Source organism: Chrysemys picta, chromosome 25, assembly GCF_011386835.1.
Source record: "Chrysemys picta bellii isolate R12L10 chromosome 25, ASM1138683v2, whole genome shotgun sequence".
Classification (NCBI taxonomy): Eukaryota; Metazoa; Chordata; order Testudines; family Emydidae; genus Chrysemys; species Chrysemys picta.
The window spans coordinates 6,606,744-6,628,085 of NC_088815.1; the positions used below are offsets into that span (position 1 = coordinate 6,606,744).

Genomic DNA, 21,342 nt, shown 5'->3' on the forward strand with positions numbered 1-21,342 from the left:
AGAAGCCGTGTTAACCGACTGAACCCATGAGATGCTAACAAGGTCCCGCGAAGCTCCAGGCCCAGCTGACTGACAGCTTTGCACGCTGTTGTTCTTTAACAACACTTCACTCTGCGTTAGCACCTTTCGCTCAAGGGCTTCTAATGCTCCCCTCGCCACAGTATCAATAACAATACTTAGCACTTGATGAATTCAAAGCTCTATGCACACATGAATTAAATAAGCCTTATAACCCACTGTGAAATGTCAGTACTATTTTGAAGATGGGGAAACTGAGGCACGGGGAGGCAAAGTGACTTGCAAAAGGTCACCCGACAGTGGCAGGATTAGCACTCAGGACCACCTGCCCCCACCAAGTCCGCACTGATTCCTAATTCAGACCATGCGGCCTGTGGCAGGGCTGGATAACGGAGTGATTCAGGTAACTGAGTCTGCCCCTTAAAGGGGTGTGTCCCAAGTCATGGTTCTCAGGGGCACAGCAGCCTACAAGCCCTTGCTCTCAAGATCCTCTTTGGAACAAGGCCTCGTCTACACACAGGTGGCACTGGTTTAGCAAAAGGTTTGCTGTTAAACCAATTCAGTTAAACCAGTGTAACTTTGAGTGTGGACCTTCTTATATCAATTTTACCCGAAGTTCGTTTCAGACGGGGAAGCTAAACTGGTGCAAGCCAGGTTTAAACCCATGTGACGGTGCCCACACACAAAGGGTCCCCATGCTGAGTTAACATCACACCGTCAGTTAAATTGACGCAACTTCTGTGCGTAGAGTAGCTTCGGTGTTTTCAGATGCACACATTTGGGTCTGTGGCCTGGTCCAAACTTAACAGCTCGGTCAACATAGCTACGGTGCTCAGGGGTCAAAATTCACATCTCCGGAGCGGTGTCGCTATGCTGGGCGAACCCCTGGTGTAGACGCTGTCGATCTAGCTACTGCTAATCAGAGACGTGGATTATCTAATGCTGGGGGGGGAAAAACCTTCCATCACTGTAAGAAGTGTCTACACTATGGTGCAACAGGAGCACTGCTACAGCTCCGTATTTGTGCTGTTCAGCACCCATAGTGTAGACGTGTCCTGTGATTATCCTGACACAGAGGGAGCAAACGTTGTGTGTGTGTAAATTGTAAGTGGTGTGACTGGTGCACTGAATGGCTCTGCCCTCCTGCCCCACCTTGGTCCCACAGCACTCCCATTGTGATGGTGTGTGTGTGTGTGTGTGTGTGTGTGTGTGTGTGTGTGACATCCTGCAAGACACGGCATGCACAGGCTGTTCACACAGCGCGGATCAGAGGCGTCCCTGTCAGCGTTTGGATTAGGAAGTCTGCAGATTGTACAATTCATTCTTTGTAGATTATAGATTACTACCGACCTCTGACCCCTGAATTATAATGCACGGGCCTTAGCCTCCTCCATTTGTCCTCCAACTGATGAAACTGTCCCCGTTTTGCAGGGATTAGAATTTTTCTATCAACTTAATTTTTCTCTGCACTCCCCTGCATCCTCCCCAACCCCCCGACCCTGACCCATTTTTTTCTTGCAGTCTTTCCCCTGCTTTGCTTCCAGATCCTTTGCCCTTTCTCTGCCAGCGTCCATCTGTCTATTTCACAATGCTTTACACACTCTAATTAGACTTCACACTAGGCAGGTGTTATTAGCCCCATTTTACAGCCCGGGGAAGTGAGGTGAAGAAAGCTGGAGTGACTTGCCAAAGGATACGCTGGCTGGGGCAGGCCCGTAACTCAGCAGTCGGCCGTGTCCTTCACTACCCACTAGGTCATGCTTCCCCCTCCATTCATATAATGAGTTTAGTTGTCACTGGCTATTCCTTTGTTGGCCAGGTCACCAGAGCTGGAGTTTGTGAACCTTCTGGACACAGGCAAAGCTCCCCTGAGTGCTTGGCGGAGGTAATAGTGTGATGAGCCTAATTTTACATTGGTGCAGAATTAATGATCTGCTATGATATTTTATACCATAGTGCAAGGTGCTGTACAAACACTGAGCAAATAGACAGCCCCTGTCCCAGATGGCTGCTACTCATCAAAGTAGTTTGCAATCAATTTATTGGTAGGGTCAATGTACCTAACAGCTCGGAGCTGTGAAAATCGAACTAAACACCAACAATGCACGCGAGGGCAGGCTGAGCGTATGTGCTTGCCAGAGACTCGAACAAGCCATCGCAGGGTTCACGTTATACCCTCCCTCCCCAGCCAGGGGTCCTCCCAAAAGCCGTGGCACCTGGAGCAGCGGGGAGCACAACCTGAGTCTCCAGTCTAGTGCAGCCTGTCCCTTCTCCACCCTCCTCTCCTGGGAGCCCTGACAGATCCAGTCACTCCTTTCTCTGCTGACATCTGGCTTATGAGCCTGTCTGCCTGGCTTACTCCTCTTGTCTCTTTCAGTCATTTCTTATTACCAGGCCCTCCTTCGTTAACTGGCTCTCGCCGCTCCAGCTGACAGCCCATTAACGAGCCGTCCCCGTTTCTGTGTGCCGGAGCTGTGGGCCGCTCCATTTGATAAATAGCTGGGATCTGCCACATCGCGCAGCCGGGCCCACTCCTGGCCACCGTGGTACCATCACCGTGGTTATCTGATGGGGCCAGGGACCAGGCCTAGCTTCACTGACTACAGCGGAGTTTCACCAGGGCTGGATCTGGTCTAATGAGCCACAGAGACGTCAAGAATTATAACATTCAAAAACCAGTCGGAGAACACTTCAATCTCCCTGGTCACTCGATTACAGACCTCAAAGTCGCAATATTACAACAAAAAACCTCCAACGAGAGACTGCTGAATTGGAATTAATTTGCAAATTGGACACCATTAAATTAGGCTTGAATAAAGCCTGGGAGTGGATGGGTCATTACACAAAGTAAGCCGATTTCCCCATGTTTATTTCCCCCCCCTACGGTTACTCACACCTTCTTGTCAACTGCTGGAAATGGGCCATTTTGATTACCACTACAAAAAGGTTTTTCTTTCTCTCCCGCTGGTAATAGCTCATCACTCTCGTTAGCGTGTGTATGGTAACACCCATTGCTTCATGTTCTCTGTGTATATATACAGATCTTCCTACTGTATTTTCCACTGCATGCATCCGATGAAGTGGGCTGTAGCCCACGAAAGCTTATGCGCAAATAAATGTGTTAGTCTCTAAGGTGCCACAAGGACTCCTGTTCTTTTTGCGGATACAGACTAACACGGCTGCTACTCGGAAACAGGCGTTTGGGTCGAAAATGAGACACCGCGTGGCAGGCGAGGCCAAGCAGAGCGCGGAGAGTTTGATGACGCTGGTAGCTGGGGGGGTGTTCACTGGGACCCCCCCGCTCCCGGGAGACATGCACGCGTACACGTTGCGCTATGAGCGCCAACCTCAGCCCAGGTCCAGCTCAAGGTTCCCAGAGCACCCCTGAGCTCTCCGGTATGGGGCAAAGCTGGCGTCAACCCATGGTGCTGGTGCAGCGGGAGAGCTTGTGTTGTGTGACTCAGCCTTCGGGGGTCACTTGAACCTCAAAAGGCAGCTTTGGGCCAGGGACCCAAGTGAGCCCACTATCTGTCTAATCTGCCTCTCTCCCAGCACATCATAACAACCTCCAGTACCCTAAGGGTTAATGTTAGTGGGTGGTGGGAGGGGGTTTAAGACCTGTGCAGAAGACACATTAAAAAAATCTTGTACCCGGGACACACACGCGCATCGCCGCAAAGCTCGTCAAACATGCCTCAGTAGCCAACGGCTGCTATTTAGCTAATGAAGTGGCAGCGGCTGCCCGCAGCCCCGCAGCTGCGAAGAGCCCACTTGAATCAATGAGGCTGCGCTGCGTTTACACCGGCGCAACTGGGAGCAGAATCCCACCCTAACGCTTCAGTCACTCCGATGATTGCAGCTGTTCTTCCTCAGCGTGGACGAGCTGGGGGGAGAGGCGCTGCCTCGGGCCAGGTCCCAGAGGACACGTGGGTGTGGGTAGCGTTCTCAAAAGCACCTATCAGAGTTAGGAGCCCATTTTCAAAAGGGACTTAGGCCCAGCGTTTCAAGGGACTTAGGCACCTAAAGCTGCAGAGATGCATCTTGAGCAAGAGTCACAAAGTGCCTTATGCACCTAACTGCCACGTTAAGTGCCTAAATCCCAGAATCAGGTCCCCCACTGGGCTCCACAAAAGCCCTGCTCAGCTGCCCCCAAGATCCCTGTAGGCGCCTAAACCCACTCGGTGCCTCCAGTTTTGCAGTTAACGTTCCCTTAGCGCCTATGTTTCTGCCTCTGGGCCTGTGCCCTGCAGCCCCACGCCTGGAGACCAGACGCCAAAGCCCCAGAACAATGCACCAACGTGCCTGCAGTAAGTGTGCTCAGAGGAGGAAGAGCACCCTACTGCCTGTAGCCCCCGGTTCCCAGCCCCCCTCCACCTGAGCGGGAGAAAGGTTTTGAAGCAGCCTCTTCCCCCTCTCTGGGGAGCACCCTACCCACCAGCTATGGGACAGCCCAGTGTGGGGCTCCCTTGCCCCAGTGGGATTTTCAAAACCCCCCAAGCACCCAGCTCCCATTGATTTCTGGCTCCTGGCTGTAGCTTTAGGCTCCTGATGACCTCTAACAACCTGGCCCTAAGGCCCAGAACCGCAAAGGTCTTTAGGTGCCTAAGTTCCATTGAAACCAACGAGAGTTAAGGACTGGAAGTTAGCAGCCTAGCTCAGTCCTGTTTGAAACAGGGCTTAGGCGCCTTGGCCACTGTTATCCCATCTCACTAAAACCACCTCCCCCGCTGGCACGAACCAACCCGCCTCGCCAGGCCCAGCAGAGAGGTCAAGGCGGGCCTGGGGCCCCGGGCGGCTCTTCCAGGTGGGCGCCCTGGGATAGGCGTGAAGCACACCGCCTCGGCTGCGCCCAGTAATGATCAACAGAGGCTGTGACTCTCCCAGGCCGTCCATCCGACGCCCTTCACTGAAATGTGCTATTTTAGCGGCAGCTGCGGCGGGAATTTGAATGCAGGGGAATCTAGCAGGCTGCTGATGGGGGAGAAACTCCATCCCTCCACCTCTGGTTTATAAGCAGCTTTGTATTTAAACCCTCTTTGCTTCTCCTCATTACCTGTGAGCAGAATATTCAAGGCAGGGGAGAGGCGTGCTGGGGAACGGGAGCACTGGCAGGTTGCCCTGGGGAGGGGCTCGCGCCAATTGGAAAGCTGCCCGCTTTGCTGGTTGTGTAATAGGCAATTATCTATTGGCAGTGGCGGTGCAACGGGAGGGCGTAGGAGCCAGGGAGCTGGTGCGAGGAGCAGGCACCCACCGGAGCATGGTGCCTTCTAGCTCTTGGCCTGTGCGCAAGACTCCTTAGATCTCCGTACTTGCTGCGAGATTTCACACTAGGTTGTCGGCACGCTCCTTTGCAGGATGCCGGCCTGGCTGGCCTCCCTGAGCTGCCGCGTGGCGTGGGCAGGAGAGGGAGCGGCAGGGACGCTAAGTGGCTATGGAAAGGCCCCGGCAGCTATGTTTAGCCATGCAGCTGTCACCCAATGTCACTGACTGCAGGAGCCCGTGGGGGGCAAGGCAGACATGGTAGAGTTCGCTGGGAGCTGAGCAACCCGCTCTGCCTCGGGCCAGAAGCCCGTTCGAGCTGGGGAAATTGGGGCCAAGCCAGAGACGCTCATGACCCCGACTCACTGGGCCGTGAGCCAGCAATGGCTGCCCCTTCCGCTCGATGGGTGCTGCCCACTCACACGCTGCAGGTCACGCCGTGGGCCTGTGTGCGTGTATGCCCACGTGTGCGTGTGCACACCTGAGTACATGGGCCTGGGTGCTCATGTTCATATGTGTGCATCAGCACATGCAGGAGTCTGTACTCGTGTGTGTGTACATCTGTGTGTGTATGTATGTACATGCATGTGTGTGTACGTGTGTGTGTGTGTGTACATGCGTATGTGCGCACACATGCCGCCTGGGGAAGGGGGGATGGGCTCAGCTAGGAGCGTCTGGCCAGAGACCACCCCATTCAACGTGACGCATTTGAAAAATGCTTCTTGCTACCTCGGCCCTCAGGTTATCTATGGCCAGCAGAGTTAAGGACAATAAGGACAATCTCCATCATTGGAGATTTTTCAGAGCAGGTTGGACAAACACCTGCCAGGGCTGGTCTAGATAATACTGAGTCCCGCCAGGAGTGCAGGGGGCTGGAGCAGCTGACCTCTCGAGGCCCCTTCCCGTCCTATGATTCCATGCTGGGTGACTGGCTCCCTTGGAACAGACCAGCACCCACCGGAACGGTGGCGCTAATGGGAGATGGCAAGGCAGGCTCAGGTGACGCGCGCGTTAATCCAACGAGGGCACTGACTAACCCCCACATTTCCCAGCAGTTACACCACGACGTTGGTTCCCCCTTGAATGTTATTCCACTGCATGGCACCGATGGTGTAAGGGCCACCGGCCAGGAGCTCAGTGTCTGGTCCTGAGATCGCAGTGGGGAGGATGCCGAGACAGAGGGACGTCTCCAGACAGCTGGGAGCTCTTTGCAGCAGGAAATGGGCTGATCTGTGTGGAACACATCCCGGGGTCCTATGGGGAAGGCTACCCCCAGAGAGAGATGTGAGTGACATTGTTTGAACTCACGCGCGCCCCCTCTGCCAAGCTTTTTTTGGGGGGGGCGATCAGGTCTGTATAATATGGGGGGTGGTGGGGATAGGGGTCTGGCTGCCCCGTTCCTGAAAGAGGGTCAGCTTACACGGATCTCCCGACTTGAAACATTAAAAAAAAAAAAAAAGGTTTTAATTCATTGAAACGGCCCCTTTTGACATTTTCAGTACAAAACGTTGCGGGATTTTTGAGTCAAAGCGACTTTACGCTTTGAAATTTTAGTAAATTTAGACCAAAAAAAAAAGGTTTAAAAAAGTCAAAATCCAAATGAACCATTCGGACTGGACTGAACTGACGTTTTCTCAATTTGTCAGGTCGCAAAAATTTTCTAGATTTTGACTTTTTCTCCGGATTCGGGGCGGGAAAATCTCCCAGGACGGGAAAACCATCTCCTGCCCAGCCTTGCCCATCACCAGAGTATCTGCCAAGGGATCAGTCTTGTCAGGAGAACTGGCGTCAGGCCCTTAGGGGAAGCAATATCACAGCTCTGACCGGTGCTCTCTCTGGGGACAGCCCCAAGGCATCCAGAGCAAGGCCTGGAACAGCCCGTGAGTGCCAAGTTTTGGAAGTAATCGTTAGATCCTGACAGCCGAGTTCCTCTAATAGCTTCGGCAGCCTCTGGCTATTGGCGTTGAAGGATATGCCCCCCCGAGGACATTCCTCCATCCCTAACCACAAATGATTTCAGATCTAGGACCGGCCACGTCCACCTGTATGTCAGTACCTGGAGTTGATGGTGGTGCAGTTCCACCTGTGACGGGAGTTAGAACACAAGGCGACTATAACCTCAGCACACCTTCCAGATCTGCCCCCACTCTCACCCCAGCCTCAAACCAGGGCAGGCAGGGGTCTGCTTGCCCCAGTGCCCAGCGATGGGTCCAACAGGACCCTGTGACTGGGGACAAAGGGTGAGTGGAGCCACCTTCAATTAACCACAGATACCCCTGGCTCCACCCACCCTTTGTCTCCAGTCTCAGGGCCATAGTGGAACCATCAGTGTCCTTCACCATCTCCAGCTGGCCAAGGGAGCCCGTCCCTTCCTCGCAGACGAGGGCCCTGCCTGTTTGCTACCTTGGGGCTGGCCTCGCTGGACGGTCTACGCAGGACTGGGTTTGAAGGCAGTCGGAAGAATCAACTTGCACGGAAGGTGGCCACGCACCCATGCAGGGGAGCAGGTTCTCGCACCACTGCACTGCTTGTGGGTGCTCCAGAGACTGGTGCTGGGGATGCAGCAGGGGGCGCTCTTCCCCAAAGGTTTGGCCTGGGGTGAAGGCTCCTGGGGAGGGGTATCAGTCTGAGTTTTGGGCAGAGGGTGAGGGGCAGGTTGGTTGGAGGTGACGTGGCAGGGGTGGGTGTGGGTTTGGGACAAAGGTTCGGGGGGGCTCAGTTCTGAGTTTATCCAAACTGGTTCAGCCTTCTCTGCTTCTGAAATCTACAGAAATTCTCCCCTGGCTCTGTCCAAGCCCCCTCCTCATGGCGTTTCTCTCTTCATCCCAGGCCTGTGTCTTTAGGGGGGCTAGTTTTCTCCCTGCCCCCTTTGGGCCTGTCTCTCCCTTCTAATGCCCCTGGATGTGCCCAGCTCCCCCCCCCCCCCGCCGCCGCCCCATTGCACCCCCCCTTTCCGTTGTGACAAGGATTTTAACAAGAAGAGAAAATGGCAGCTGAACAAATCAATTGGCGTAAGAATCCGAGGATGGTAACAAGAGCCGAAAATGCCACCCAAGGACTTTGATTCACTGACCTTGTGGAGATGGTAACTAGGCTGGAAAATGGCAGACACACCTGTTCTTTCTTGTTACCCTCTGGAGACGCTGATGGGGCCTGAGGACATGAATGCAGGTCAAGGAGTTAGCACCAGACTGGCAGCCCATGACTGTCCCCTGATACAGGGCTGGGGGGGTACTGGGGTGGGCGTTCGTGCATAAGGTTACTAAGGACAGTGATCAATCATCGGAGTGTTGTGGAGAAACGCGACTGATGGAGGTAACATGGGCCAGACCTCTGCTCTGCCAGTCCTGGGCACCCACACAGCTCTGCTGGTGCCCCTCACTCCTCACCGGCACCACCCCCAGGGCCAGATTAACATGTCAGCAAACTAGGCACGTGCCTGGGGCCCAGATTTGTGGGGGTCACCAAAATGCCTTGGATCCAAATTTGTGTGTGTTTTGTGTGTGTGTGTGTGTGGGGGGGGGGGGGTTGTCAGTGTGGCTGGCCCAAACCTGAGTGGCACTGTGACCCCATGTGCCAGGTCTCAATGCCACTCACTGAAATTTGGCCCAGCCACCCCCCTGTCACGACCCCCCCAGTCTGAGCCATCAGAATGCTCACAACCCCCCCGAAAGTCCAACATGCCCCCACAGGGGGTGTGCCCCCCGGTTGAGAATCTCTGTTTAGAAGGTCAGAGCCCAGAACTGCATGTTTGGCTAAGGCCCTGTGATGGGTTAATCCCCCTGCAGCTAGTCCAGTCCTGGCCAACCCCACAGCTCTGCCAAAACCCCTCGCGACAGCTACACAATCACCTGCCATCCCTGGGAGAGATGGTCCAAACCACCAAGTTCAGAGTCAGATCCAACTTCCCACAAATTCATGGCGGGGGGCGGGGGGGGGGGGTTGGTTTGGGACCATCTGCTTCCTGGCAAGCCTGGCTGAGTACCCCAACGTTTAGAGGTGGAGTCAAGCTGTCAAAATGGGGCTTTCAAACTCCCTGAAGTTTGACGTTTCCTGGATTCCCAACCCAGAGGGCAATGGAGATTGAGGGTTCTGAATATACAACTTCAGACAGTTAAGTGGGGTTATTATAGCTTCCCTGCTCAACACCTTCAGACAGAATCTCTCTTCGACAGCTGTCAGGTACAGCTGTGAATGGGTGTCTAGGCGATAGCGCGGGGCTCTGGGACTCTGCTCTCCTGGGTTCTAGTCCTAGGTCCGGCACGCAAGTCCCATTCCCCTCTCTGCGCCTCATTTGACCTGTTTGTAAAATGGGTATAATGCTGCTGGGATGAGTGTAACCACTGCTCTCTGCTGGAAGGAATCAGAACAGCTCCCTGTGTGTCAGAGTATTTAGCACGCTACCAGACATCCTACTTCAGCTCTAGGGGCAGGGCCCTGCGCTTCTGGAGCAGGAGTGTCTGAGTTGTATGCCCTCTGCCACCATGACGTCCGGAGTGTCCGTGGCACGCAGCCTAGAGAAAAGCAGGGCGGCCTGTGTGGCTGCAGATTGACCCAGTGTCCGGGGGAGGGACAGGGTTAATTAGCGTGGCACTGGTGTGTTGACCCCGGCGGGGAACGCATGTGAGAGGCTGTGCAAAGCACTCGGCTCATGCTCCCCCAGGGGGGTCTCCCCCCTCCTGCTTGCTAAGGCTGCTCAGCGTCCCATGTGGATGACTGACTCGGTGACAACAGCCACAGATGTGCCCCGATGGGCGATGAACCCCCAGGATCCTGGCAGCCAGGTCAGCTGTGCTAGGATGCGTCCCTGGCCCCGTCCCCAGTTCGCCATCACAGAGCGCTAAACAGCCCTCTAGCTTCTGATGCCATGTGCTGGCACCCAGCTGGGCTGTGAAGAGGGGCCTCCATTCATTATACACAGGAACCATTCAAGCACTCGGGGAGAGCGAATCAATCAAAGGGGGCTGATTTCAGCAGTGGAAGGAGAAGCTCTCAGCAGACTCGACTCTGCTCCCCACAACTGGCCTGTTTATCTGCCACCTCTCCACAGGGCTTCAGTCTCCCCCCACAACCCTCCCCCTCCTGGCTGCAGTATTTATCGGCTTCACACTCTCACTAATGCCTCCCTTCCTCTGCATGTCTTATCTCGATCAGTCAACAGCATCTATGCCTTTAGCAGCCATCTATCTACAATATGTATCTAAGCAGCTCTGGCCCCTCTGCGGCGTCTTCCTGTTCTCTCTACACCAGATGTGTCTCTCAGCAGACGCTATCTACTGTACTGCTGTATCTACACCATCTTTTAACAAATCCCTGGACACCTAGGACGTCACTAGGCACTTTATGGTCACAGCAGGAATCAAATTTCAGCTTCTGCTCCACAAGCACTGGCTTCTGCCACTTGACCCACATGAGAATCTCTATAAGCACTATAGGGCTCATGACACACAGCTGTGTCTTTCTGATGCCATCCAATAGGGGGCAGCCGAGCATATAAACATTAACCAATTCACTGCAGTATAATCTCTGTGTAGCAGCTCTCCTGCTCATGGTAGCAGTGAACTGGTGACAATACACCAGTTGGCTAGAACTGGTGAATGGGAATGGGATATGCAGTGTTTCTTGTTCCCATCTAGCCTGGGTCAGTAATAAAAAAAATGGGTACCATGGGATTAGAGCTGAAATTTTTAGGATGCAAAGGGTTTTTGTTTTGGAAAAAACGGCCTTTTTTTCTAAAAAAAAAAAAAAAAAGTCCAGAAAAACTGCTGACTTTCTAAATTTGGGTTCCCCCCCGTGCCCAGCACAATTTTATCAACATTTTTATCTACACCATTCTCAGAAGTGATAGTGACATTTTTCGCTTGCCAAAAAATCCCGTGTTTTTGGTAAACAAGACATTTCAACAACTGGTTTCTTTTTTAGTAACAGTTTTGACCTTTATGATGAAAAAATGTCACGAAAAACACGCCTGTGGTTTTGAATCCTGCAAAAGGGAAACCACTTCAGAACCTCTTCAGTTTTTGCAATGTTTTTTTAAATAGAGCAACCAACAACTTCATATGTTGCGCCTTTCGTGAGATGAGTTTCCTGGTTCTCATTCCAAGCCCCAGTGGCCATGTATCTATAATGTAAAACCCGCCAGTATAGATTGTATTTCTTGTGGCCCTTGGTTATTACACTCAGCAGGGAGACACAGGGCTGACTGAGCCGTGCAATCAAGGCATGGTGTGTGTGTGTGTGTGTGTGTTTGTGTGTGTGTGTGCGCTTGGCTTGCTGCGTCTGTTGGTAGGATAAAGCGAAACCGTCTGCCTCAAGGGCTGCCCCGCTCAGACCGTACACCAGTGCGACACACACACACAAGCTATGTCTACATTAGAAATGTGCGTCGACCTACTATAGGTAATGACTGTGGTGATGCATGTTCACATTACCCTGCAGGGGTCAGTGGTGCACGTCCTCACCAGGAGCGAGTCCACCAATCTGAGAAGGGCAGTGTGGGGAGGTGAGAGCCTGGATTTTCAGCTCCATTGGCTGCTCCCTGCCAAGAGCCTGGCTGCCCCATTGGCTCCTGGAGGGCTGCCCCCCACCCCCACTGCTTCCCATTCCCTGCCCAGGGCCTTTCCCCTGCCCGCTCTCCGCCGGCAGCCGAGCAGCCTTGTCAGTTTCACGACTCCACCTGGGAGCGGGTCTGAAGCTGCTGGGGCTTCTCCCCACAGCTGGGAGCAGGGTCCATTCTCCCCCAGTTCCCAGGCAGGAGCTGGGGACAGCTGGGCTGTAGCTGCCCCGCTTTCCTGTCAATTTCAGGGCTCCTGCCCTGAAATTGACGAGACAGCCAACAGCTGTGTCTACACAGACCCTGTGTTGCCCTAGCTACAGGGACATAAGCCTTACGCCTCTCCTGGAAGTGGAGTTATGATGTTGGTGCAGTGGGGCACTTACATCGGTGGGAGGACGGCTGGAGTGTAGACACTGACATAATTAGGTGGACATAAGCTGCCTTATGCCGACCTGCGTAGTGTAGACCAGCCCAAAGGTGTGAAGCAAAAGTTGGCTGCTAAGCGATATCTGGTGCTGGGGAAATGGTCCAAGGCTCCTTCTAACCTCTCCACTCTTGAGACGCGAACTTTGGGTCTGGTGGGAATTTCAGCCCTGGGTTCAGGCTGGTATTTTATCGCTGCCAGATGCGCGCGCGCTCTCTGCTTGTCTGCGTGACAGATCGCAACACGACACGCTCCTGACCATCACTCCGCAGCCAGTGCAGACTGAGAAAAATCCAGGGCACCAGCGAACTTGGCCATTGGCGTTCAGCCCCGCTAACGTTCTGTAGCACAGAGCAGGCTGTTGGTGCTCCCCAAGAGTCCCTGTCTCTGTATTTATCTGGCTCGGAAAGCCGGGGTTCCCAACCTTGTTCTTTCTGAGCTCCCTGCCCCCAACATGCTATAAAAGCCCCACGGCCCACCTGGGCCACAACAACTGGGCGACCCCTGAAACCTGCTCGCTGCCCCCCAGGGAGCCCCAGACCCCTGGCTGAGAACCACTGCCATAAAGATCACTCACCGTCGCTGAATTTTTAAGCAACAGGATTTACTATCCCCTCCGGGAGGTGACAGGCTGATGGCTGTCTGGGAGACCCTCTCTGTCATCCCACGTCAGCTCACCTTGCCGTTCTCCTGAGCATGCACCGGGGAAAGGACAGGAAATGCAACCCGTCTCGCAGGCAGCAACCAGGGTAGGCCGAACAGGCAGGATCCCATCAGCGGGCCATCCCCTCCACCCTCCCACTAGCCACAGCCACAGGTAGACATACAGCCACGCACAGACGACATACACAGGAGTGCCCACACGCCGCCGCACGCACACACACACACACACACACACACAGTGCCCTCTCCCCAAACACATACACCTCCCTTTCCATAGACTCATCTGAAGTAACACACACAGAGGCATGGGTGTGTATACACACACTCACACACACACACACACACACACACGCACACACACACACACACACACACCTGCTCACTCTCCCCCCCTTGCCAAACACATTCACACAAACCCGAGGCACAACACGCACAAGCACAGTACTAAGTCAGCCCCCCCACCCCTGCACAATCCCCGGACACGCCCCCCCCCATATATATACACTCCTCACCTCAGCATTCTCCCTCTCCCATGTCTGAACTGCATTCAGCACTAATAATATTTTCAAGTCCATCACCCCCAGGCTGGCGACGCTGCGGCTGCTTTGTTCTCGGTCAGATGTGCTTTTCCCCCCTCTTACGCTCCCGCCGCTGCCTCGCAAAAAGCCTCTGACCAGGTGGGATTGAAAGATGCTTTGTGCTCGGTTAAAAGGGTAACAAAGGGAGAAAAAAAAAGCCGTTTGCCACTCACGTTTGCGCCCCAGATCGCTTCATTCCCGGGCAGCGCGTGTGTGTGTGAGATCTGTGTCTGAGAGGCTCAGCGCTGTCAGGGAGCTGTGGGATCAGCAGGTGGGCCAGCCAGCACATTCCCGGACAGAGCCTCGGTGTCTCCATGGGCACTTCCCAGAGACGGCTTCCCTAGGAAGTGAGGACCTAGCCAGAGTCGGCGCCTGAAACACGAGCTTTGGTCTATGGGAGGCTGCAGGGAGCTGGAGCACATGGTCCTATCACAAGCACAGAGCAGCACTATTGCTTGTATTAGGGAGCTGTCGTCGTGGACTAGGACCCTCCTGCGGTAGGTGCTGTACGCGCTCAGGCCAAAAAGACAGTCCCGGCCCCAAACAGCTCACAAGATGAGACAAGCGACAGCAGACGGATCCAGACAGTTATTCCTGCCGAGTCTGAGCCGCGGGTGCTCGAGGGGTGACCCACGCCCTGTCATTTTGCAGTGTGGCCTCAGCTCAGGGCGCAGCCCCGAGTCAGAAGGTCGGCGTAGCGCAGCACGGACACGTTAGCACGGACGTTAGACCCGGGTCCAGCGATCGCAAACCCCGCTTTACAGGGTGGACGCTCAAGCGTGGGCTTGGAAACACTGAGGGCACAAGCCTGGCTCCCGCAGAGTGCAGGGTCGATCTCCCCGGACTGACGGGCAGGGGCTGGGCGCGTGTGACTTGAGGTTCCACCCTTGTAACGGCTGCGAAGGTCGTGACCGATCACAGCGTGCAGCACGGGGACGCTCTAGGATGACGCCAGGTGCTGCCCTACGAGGCGGTGAAATTCCACTCCGGCGGGGAAGCTCTCTGGAAATGTAAACATTAAAATGTTGCAATTTTGGAAAGTCAAGAAAAGAGCAGAGGCCAGACGTGGCTTCTCTCCCCTTGGCTTCGCTGGGCTTTGATTGGCCTTCCTCCGGCTTCTCAGTGGACACAGCCAAGCTCCCCATGAAGCAACCCTGGCATTCGGTCTGTTCTTTTCCAGCTTTGAGCCTGTCCTGCGGCCTGACCCCGACGCCTGGGTTGCGTGCCGCACGGACAGCCCCCTCTGCTCTCAGCAGGACCTCGATCACTCTGGGCCTGTGTCTGCTCTCCGGGACGCTGGTTTAGTGCCGCTGGGACTGCCTGGGTCTCCAGGGAGCCGCTTCTGCCAGGGTGAGATGAGAATCAGGTCCTGTGGCGTCATGTTGATGGCTAGTCACACCAAATGGGCCGCGTCTCTGGGAGGCTCACCAGGCCTTGTGAGGGGAGGTGTACGTGTGGCAGGAGACATGCAGGGCCTGAGCACGGAGGGGCGTTCCCGCTCTCTGAGACCATCGGCTGTGAGCACCACCGAGGGGGCCTGTTGTTACGCTGGCTCCTGAACAGTGGAAAGGCAGCCACTAGGATACGGTCTGAGGACCTAGCAACTCATCTCATATCATGTACCCACCATGGTATTCCAGCTCTTTCTGCTCGGGGCTGGATTCAACCCAGCAGTCTTGCATGGTACATAATGGGGTCTGGCGCGCCTGATAGCTCAGTGGTTTGAGCATTGGCCTGTATTGGCTTGCTAAACCCAGGGTTTGTAAGTTCAATTCTTAAAGGGACCATTTGGGAATTGGTCCTGCTTTGAGCAGGGGGTTGGACTAGATGACCTTCTGAGGTCCCTTCCAACCCTGAGATATTCTATGATTGCACATGGCCAGTCTTTTTAGCAAGCCACCCAGTCCCCAAAATATGCCCCCGGGCCCCTTTCAGGCTGGATCCAGAATGGAAAGTGTAACACCGGTTCCCTCGGTTTAGGATGGAACATTCCACAGCTCTTGTTACCAAGGGGCTAAGCGGAGTCAGCCACCCTGGGACCGGCCTGGCGCTAAATCTCTGTTAGTGGGGAATGCAGCTCCCTTCATTACAAAACAAAAATAGCTGGAAATTCCATTCTTCCTTCCCAACGCCTCCCCCCTGCTCCTTCCCTCTCCTGATTTCTTCTTGAGGGAGGCCGAGGAGGGTCAGATGGGATGAAGAGCGCAGGACGCACTGACCTCCAATACTCAGGACAGGCAGAGTTGGGCCCCAGCAGGATCTGGCGCCAGATTTTCTCACTGTTCAGGTCAGGGTTAGACTTCGGCCCCATCTCTAAGACTGGCCGTGTGCTTGTCCAGCCAGGAGCGAGCCCCGGCCACAGGTTCAAAGGTCCCAGCACCGGAGACAGGTGGGAAACATTTTTCCCATCCCGCAATTTTTTTTTTTTTGAGGTTTCAAAAATGTTCCTGTTCTGCAGTGGGACAAAACCCGAGACCGTTTGATGTTTTCCTGCAACTCACTAGAATGAGAGCCAGCCTGCAGCCCAGTGGGCTGGCGACGCGCACGGGATGGGGGAACAGGTTAAAGGCCCTACTCTGAGTCAGGCACATCCCAAGGGAGGGCCTGAGCCAGTGGGTCATTGTAGGGGGGTCTCTCGCGGCGGAAGCTTTTCGGGGCAGGGCCTGTCTTTTTATTGTTTGTGCTGCACCAAGCGCGAAGGGGTCCTGCACAAGGTTTCGGTTTTGACGAACTGGCGTTTGTCGCCGAAAAACCATTTTGGGGTTGAAATCTTCCCGACCGGCTCTCCCCAGGAGCCTGCTGGGCGCTACACAAATGATGACACCCTACCAAGCACCCGAGGGTGTCAGTGGCTGCCCTGAAATGAAGGGCGCTGCTTGTTGTTGCCCCATGGCCAGCAAGGCTGGTGCATAGGGGCTGCAGGGCATGGCATTATGTCCTCTGGGGAACCTCTGCAGTGCAGGGGCCCCAGTGCCGGGGCCAGCACCACGGGAGCCCTGGGGGAAGGGGTACTCTGGAACGGGGCCTGGGCAGGGTGTAGGTGGGATGGAGGATGGAGGGTGTGGCTGGGGTAGCCCTGCATCTCGGTTGTTCTACTCCCATACAAAGCCCCATGGGGGACACTGAAAGAGGGTCTCAACTCAGGGCAGCTCTGAGCCTGTGCCCATAAAACCGGCTAGCTGGCCAGCATGTCCTGAACACCCTGGCTCCGCTACCCCAAGAAGGGGATGATCCTGGCAAACCCAGACAGGTGGCAACCCCGCCCCAAACGGAACCATCCCCCCACCCGTAAGTGCATCCCAGGCCTTGGCCCAAACGGAACCATCCCACCCCCCAACCATTCATCCGATGCCCAAACCAACCACACCCGTATCCCGCATTCATTGTCTCCAGGCACCTCCCCAGTCCCAGTGCCCAGCAGAAATCCCCTGAGTTCTGCAGACCCCAGAAGGATCCAGACCCTTGGGTGCAACCTCCCTCCCCCTTTGGAAATCCACCCAGCGCTAGTTCCAAGGTGCTGGAGTTTCAGGGCCAGTCCCGGCCAGCGGGAGATCCTGCTCTTGGAACGTGACCGTGGTGAAACCCCAGCGCAGCCACTGACCATCCCCGTGGGATCAGTCCGGGCACCAGCCATCCTGTCCCGGGGGGAGAGCGCAGCATTGTGAGGCCCGGGGGAATGAAAGGATGGGGCAGGCTGGCACTGATGCCTCCTGACTCCGGAGCCCTCCCCAGCCGCCTGGGATCGGCTCGTTACGCCAACCACCTGCAAGGGCCCTCTGTGCTCCTCACCTGAACTCCTGGAGGCTCCCAGACGACATTGGCATCACATTCTCTCCTTCTGCCCATCAGCGCCTAGGTCGCTGTGCCCACGACCCCCTGGGGCTGGGAGGTGGGGGGGAGGGGGGATGATCACCATCTGCCTTTTGCACACAACATTTCCAAGTGGGAGCTTTCCTCCCTCTAATACCTGCCTGATCGCTCACTATCCCGGGCTTTAGCAGTGCCAAAGGCAACCAGCTCATTGGCTGCAGGCCTATTAGCCTCAGCGTGGGCCCCCCCTCCTGTGTTCCTTCGCTTTCGAAAGGGAATGACACAATACATCTGGCTGTACCGCCGAAGCGTCCCACGTTCCCTGAAAATCCTCGCCACGGATGCAGCATGCCGCCAGCTGAGGAGCGGAGCCTCGCCCCCCCACCCCCCAAACGCTGCTCTTCATTACGTATGCCGGTCCCATCCCACCCGCACGGATTGCGGTGCTGCCCTATTTTGTGCCAGCTAATACCAGGCAGGCTGCAGCGGCTGCTGTCAGGGCTCCGGGCTCGCTCGCTCGCTCCACCAGATTAAATTGGCAGCCAGGAGGGGAAAAATGTATCTGGGGGGATTAGCAAAGGCTCCACCTGTTAGAGGGAGAGAGGGACCCAGGGCAGCGGCTGTTTCTGCTTCTGTGATTCTCTGCTCCCCGCACCCCCCCGACTCTACAATGACCACAGGCCCAAGTCCAGGAGCCTCCTATCTCTGGATTGTGGGTGGTCTGGAGTGTGAGGAGAGGGATAGCTAAGTGGTTTGAATATTGGCCTGCTAAGCCCAGGGTTGCAAGTTCAATCCTTAAGGGGGCAACTTAGAGATCTGGGGGAAAAATCAGTACTTGGTCCTGCTAGTGAAGGCAGGGGGCTGGACTCAATGACTTTTCAGGGTCCCTTCCAGTTCTATGAGATAGGTATATCTCCATATATTATTATTAAACCAAGCCCTTGCCCTGAACACCTGAGGCCCCACCTCCAACCTACACCCCAAACGCAATCTGACCCTCTGCCCCACTTCAGCAGCAAACCCCCAGAACTTTCCCCCCCACATGCAAACGGGGGTTCCAAGCCCTTGCCTCAAAAGCATGCTGCCCCTCACCCCTGAAACTAGCCCCCAAACACAGCCCCCTCCTGATCCCGCGCTCCAAATCACCCCCCTTTTCTGGGGTTGGAAGCAGCTCAGATACCAAAAGAACATTTCCCCTTCCTTCTCATTGCTCCCGGCTTTCCCCATGGACCTGGCAGGGGGAGAGGCTCGGCACCCAGGCTCCAGCCCACGTCGACACTGCTACGTTCACCTGCGCGGCGTGAGCCAGAGTCACTTGACCCAGGCGTGGAGACTTGCCGGGTATGTCTCCCTCAGCTGAAGCGAGAAGAGCCCGGGCTGCTCAAATCGACAGGCTCCCGAGGGTGGGGGTGCTGTGGAGGAGTGGCCTGACTTCCGGCTGCTTCCCCGAACGGCGTCTCCCCTTCACCAGCCGGGTCTGGCTCTGAATCGGACGTGGGATCAGCAGGGTCCCTAGCTCTACAATGGGCCTATTCAAGACCCCCAACCTCCGGGACCGGCTCTCGGCTCCAGATCTTGCGCCAGGCTCCCGGCGAGCGTGTGCGCGCGGATGGAGGGAAGCCAGCCGTCTGCAGGGCCGGTGCAAGGATATTTTGCGCCCGAGGCGAAACTTCCACCTTGCCCCCACCCCGCAGAGCATCGCTTATTATAAACTTTCAAAAACGAATACTGCATAATGTGGCATTGTTCACGTATACTTCCTTCCTTCGTGCTTTCCTATCAAAATCTACTACGTTTTATTCTACCTTTAGAATATCCAATTACTGTTATTAATAAAATGTATAAAATTAGAATGGCGGATACTCCGTCATACAACAGCAACTGACAATATCAATACGACAAATTTCAACAACCTCCACACGCATATTTGCACATGATAAACGTATACACTCAAATACTTCACATACACGCACAAAGTATTAGCGAAACGATGCACCAGCAATTGTCTTAGATCTGAAACAACGCAACAAAAACAGTTAACCTCATCCGACAACCTCCGAAAACTAGTACACGGAGCATTATAAACAGCCTGTCAGAACGGGTAACGGCGGCCGCGCGACGAGGAAAATGACGTCATTGCCACTTTGTACCGTCGGGAAGCAGCACGCTTGTGCCCGCAACGCAGGGCTGACGTAGGCTATGGCTGTAACGTACGAGAGAAGAACGACAAGTTAAAATGCAAGTTCGACGACGTTTCTCTTTTCTTTATTCGTTCGTTTTCCAGCAATAGTGTAAAAAAAATGTGGGGGGCACCGCTTTTTGGCGCCCCCAAATCTTGGTGCCCTAGGCGGCCGCCTTGTTCGCCTAGTGGTTACACCGACCCTGAGCGTCTGGGGGAGTCTCTCCTCCCAAAGGCCCAGCAGCCTGGCCGCTGCCCCGAACGCAGGGGGACATGTGCTGCTGTCAGCGACACTGGCTACAGCCAGGGAGCCTGTCTCCCCACAGCGTGCAGCGACCTTTGGCTCTGGGAGCATTGGAGGCTCGTCCATGGGGCAATCCGGACGGAAGTGATGGCGCTGGATGTGCCCCCTGGCCCATACAAGACTTTCCAGTTGCACTAGCTAGAGTCGAAGGCCCAGGCCCACCAGCTCCTCCCACTTAAAGTGGTGCCCCAGCAGGGCAGCACGACCGTCTCCCTCCCCCCTGCCGCCCAGGAATTCTGCACAGTCCCAGTTAATATGTTCATCTGCCTCTGGAAGCATCAGGGATGGGCCCCTGCTGGGGCAGGGCAGGGCAGGGCTGGCCCCGCCTGGCAAACCCTCTGTGCCTGTGATGTGACGTGAAGGGTGGCGTGCCGGGCAGGTAACAGGCTGCCTGTCGGGCAGCAGGTCGTTCCGGCCCAGACTCTGCGCTGACCGGCCCACGGAGGAGGGTCTGGCTCCGCTCCGTTCGCGAGACGAGCCCTTTGCAGGAGCCAGCGGCAGCTGTTGGCCGACGGGGAGATGCTCCTTTCCTGGGCAGCCCTGAGCCAGCGCTGCCCAGGCCACCAGGGAGGGACGCTCAGGGGCGATGGGGCCAGTCAGAGCAAGGGCACGTCAGCTAGTCTGGGGGCGTTGGGGGGGCACTGCTCTGCTGAGTAGCTACAGGGAGGATTTTCACTGGCTCCATAACCTGGGGCCTTCCTCCTGCCTCTGGACCCAGGAGTCTTGTCCCTCCTGCTCCATTCCCCACATCCCACCCCCACTCCACATCCCCTCGTCCCAGCTCCACCCCCCCGCTCCATGTCCCCACGTCCCAGCTCCACCCCCCACCGCTCCATGCCCCCACATCCCAGCCCCCCTGCTCCATTCCCCACATCCCACCCCTGCTCCATGTCCCCACATCCCAGCTCCACCCCCACCCCCGCTCCATGCCCCCACATCCCAGCTCCACCCCCACCGCTCCATGCCCCCACATCCCAGCCCCCCTGCTCCATGTCCACACATCCCAGCTCCACCCCCCCGCGCCATGTCCCCACGTCCCAGCTCCACCCCCCACCGCTCCATGCCCCCACATCCCAGCCCCCCTGCTCCATTCCCCACATCCCAGCTCCACCCCCACTCCCGCTCCACGTCCCCACGTCCCAGCTCTACCCCCCACCGCTCCATGCCCCCACATCCCAGCCCCCCTGCTCCATATCCACACATCCCAGCCCCCCCTGCTCCATATCCCCACGTCCCAGCCCCCCTGCTCCATATCCCCACGTCCCAGCCCCACCCCCCTGCTCCATATCCCCACGTCCCAGCCCCCCCGCTCCATATCCCCCGTCCCAGCCCCCCCGCTCCATATCCCCACGTCCCAGCCCCCCCGCTCCATATCCCCCCGTCCCAGCCCCCCCTGCTCCATATCCTCACATCCCAGCCCCCCCGCTCCATATCCCCCCGTCCCAGCCCTCCTGCTCCATATCCCCCGTCCCAGCCCCCCCGCTCCATATCCCCACGTCCCAGCCCCCGCTCCATATCCCCACGTCCCAGCCCCCCTGCTCCATATCCCTC

The 21,342-nt window shown here is 56.0% G+C and overlaps 2 protein-coding genes across 7 annotated transcripts in view; both read right to left on the reverse strand.

The window, feature by feature from the left end:
* PEAK3 (PEAK family member 3) overlaps positions 1-21,342 on the reverse strand; it is a 294,394-nt gene that overhangs the window by 58,377 nt on the left and 214,675 nt on the right. The gene's annotated exons all lie outside the window — the stretch shown is intronic.
* The window catches only part of LINGO3 (leucine rich repeat and Ig domain containing 3), a 125,504-nt gene that overhangs the window by 10,574 nt on the left and 93,588 nt on the right, over positions 1-21,342 (reverse strand). Inside the window, exons 1-2 of one of the 6 annotated variants that reach the window (XM_024107943.3) lie at positions 13,672-16,823; positions 8,351-8,430 (exon numbers count right to left, since the gene is read on the reverse strand). The exons of 1 other annotated variant lie outside the window; for it this stretch is intronic. The gene's annotated coding sequence lies outside the window, so the exon portion shown is untranslated. Of the gene's footprint in view, positions 1-8,350; positions 8,431-13,432; positions 13,626-13,671; positions 16,824-21,342 lie in introns of those variants that run through there. 4 more of the 6 variants (XM_024107944.3, XM_024107941.3, XM_005283865.4 and 1 more) reach the window with 4 other exon arrangements.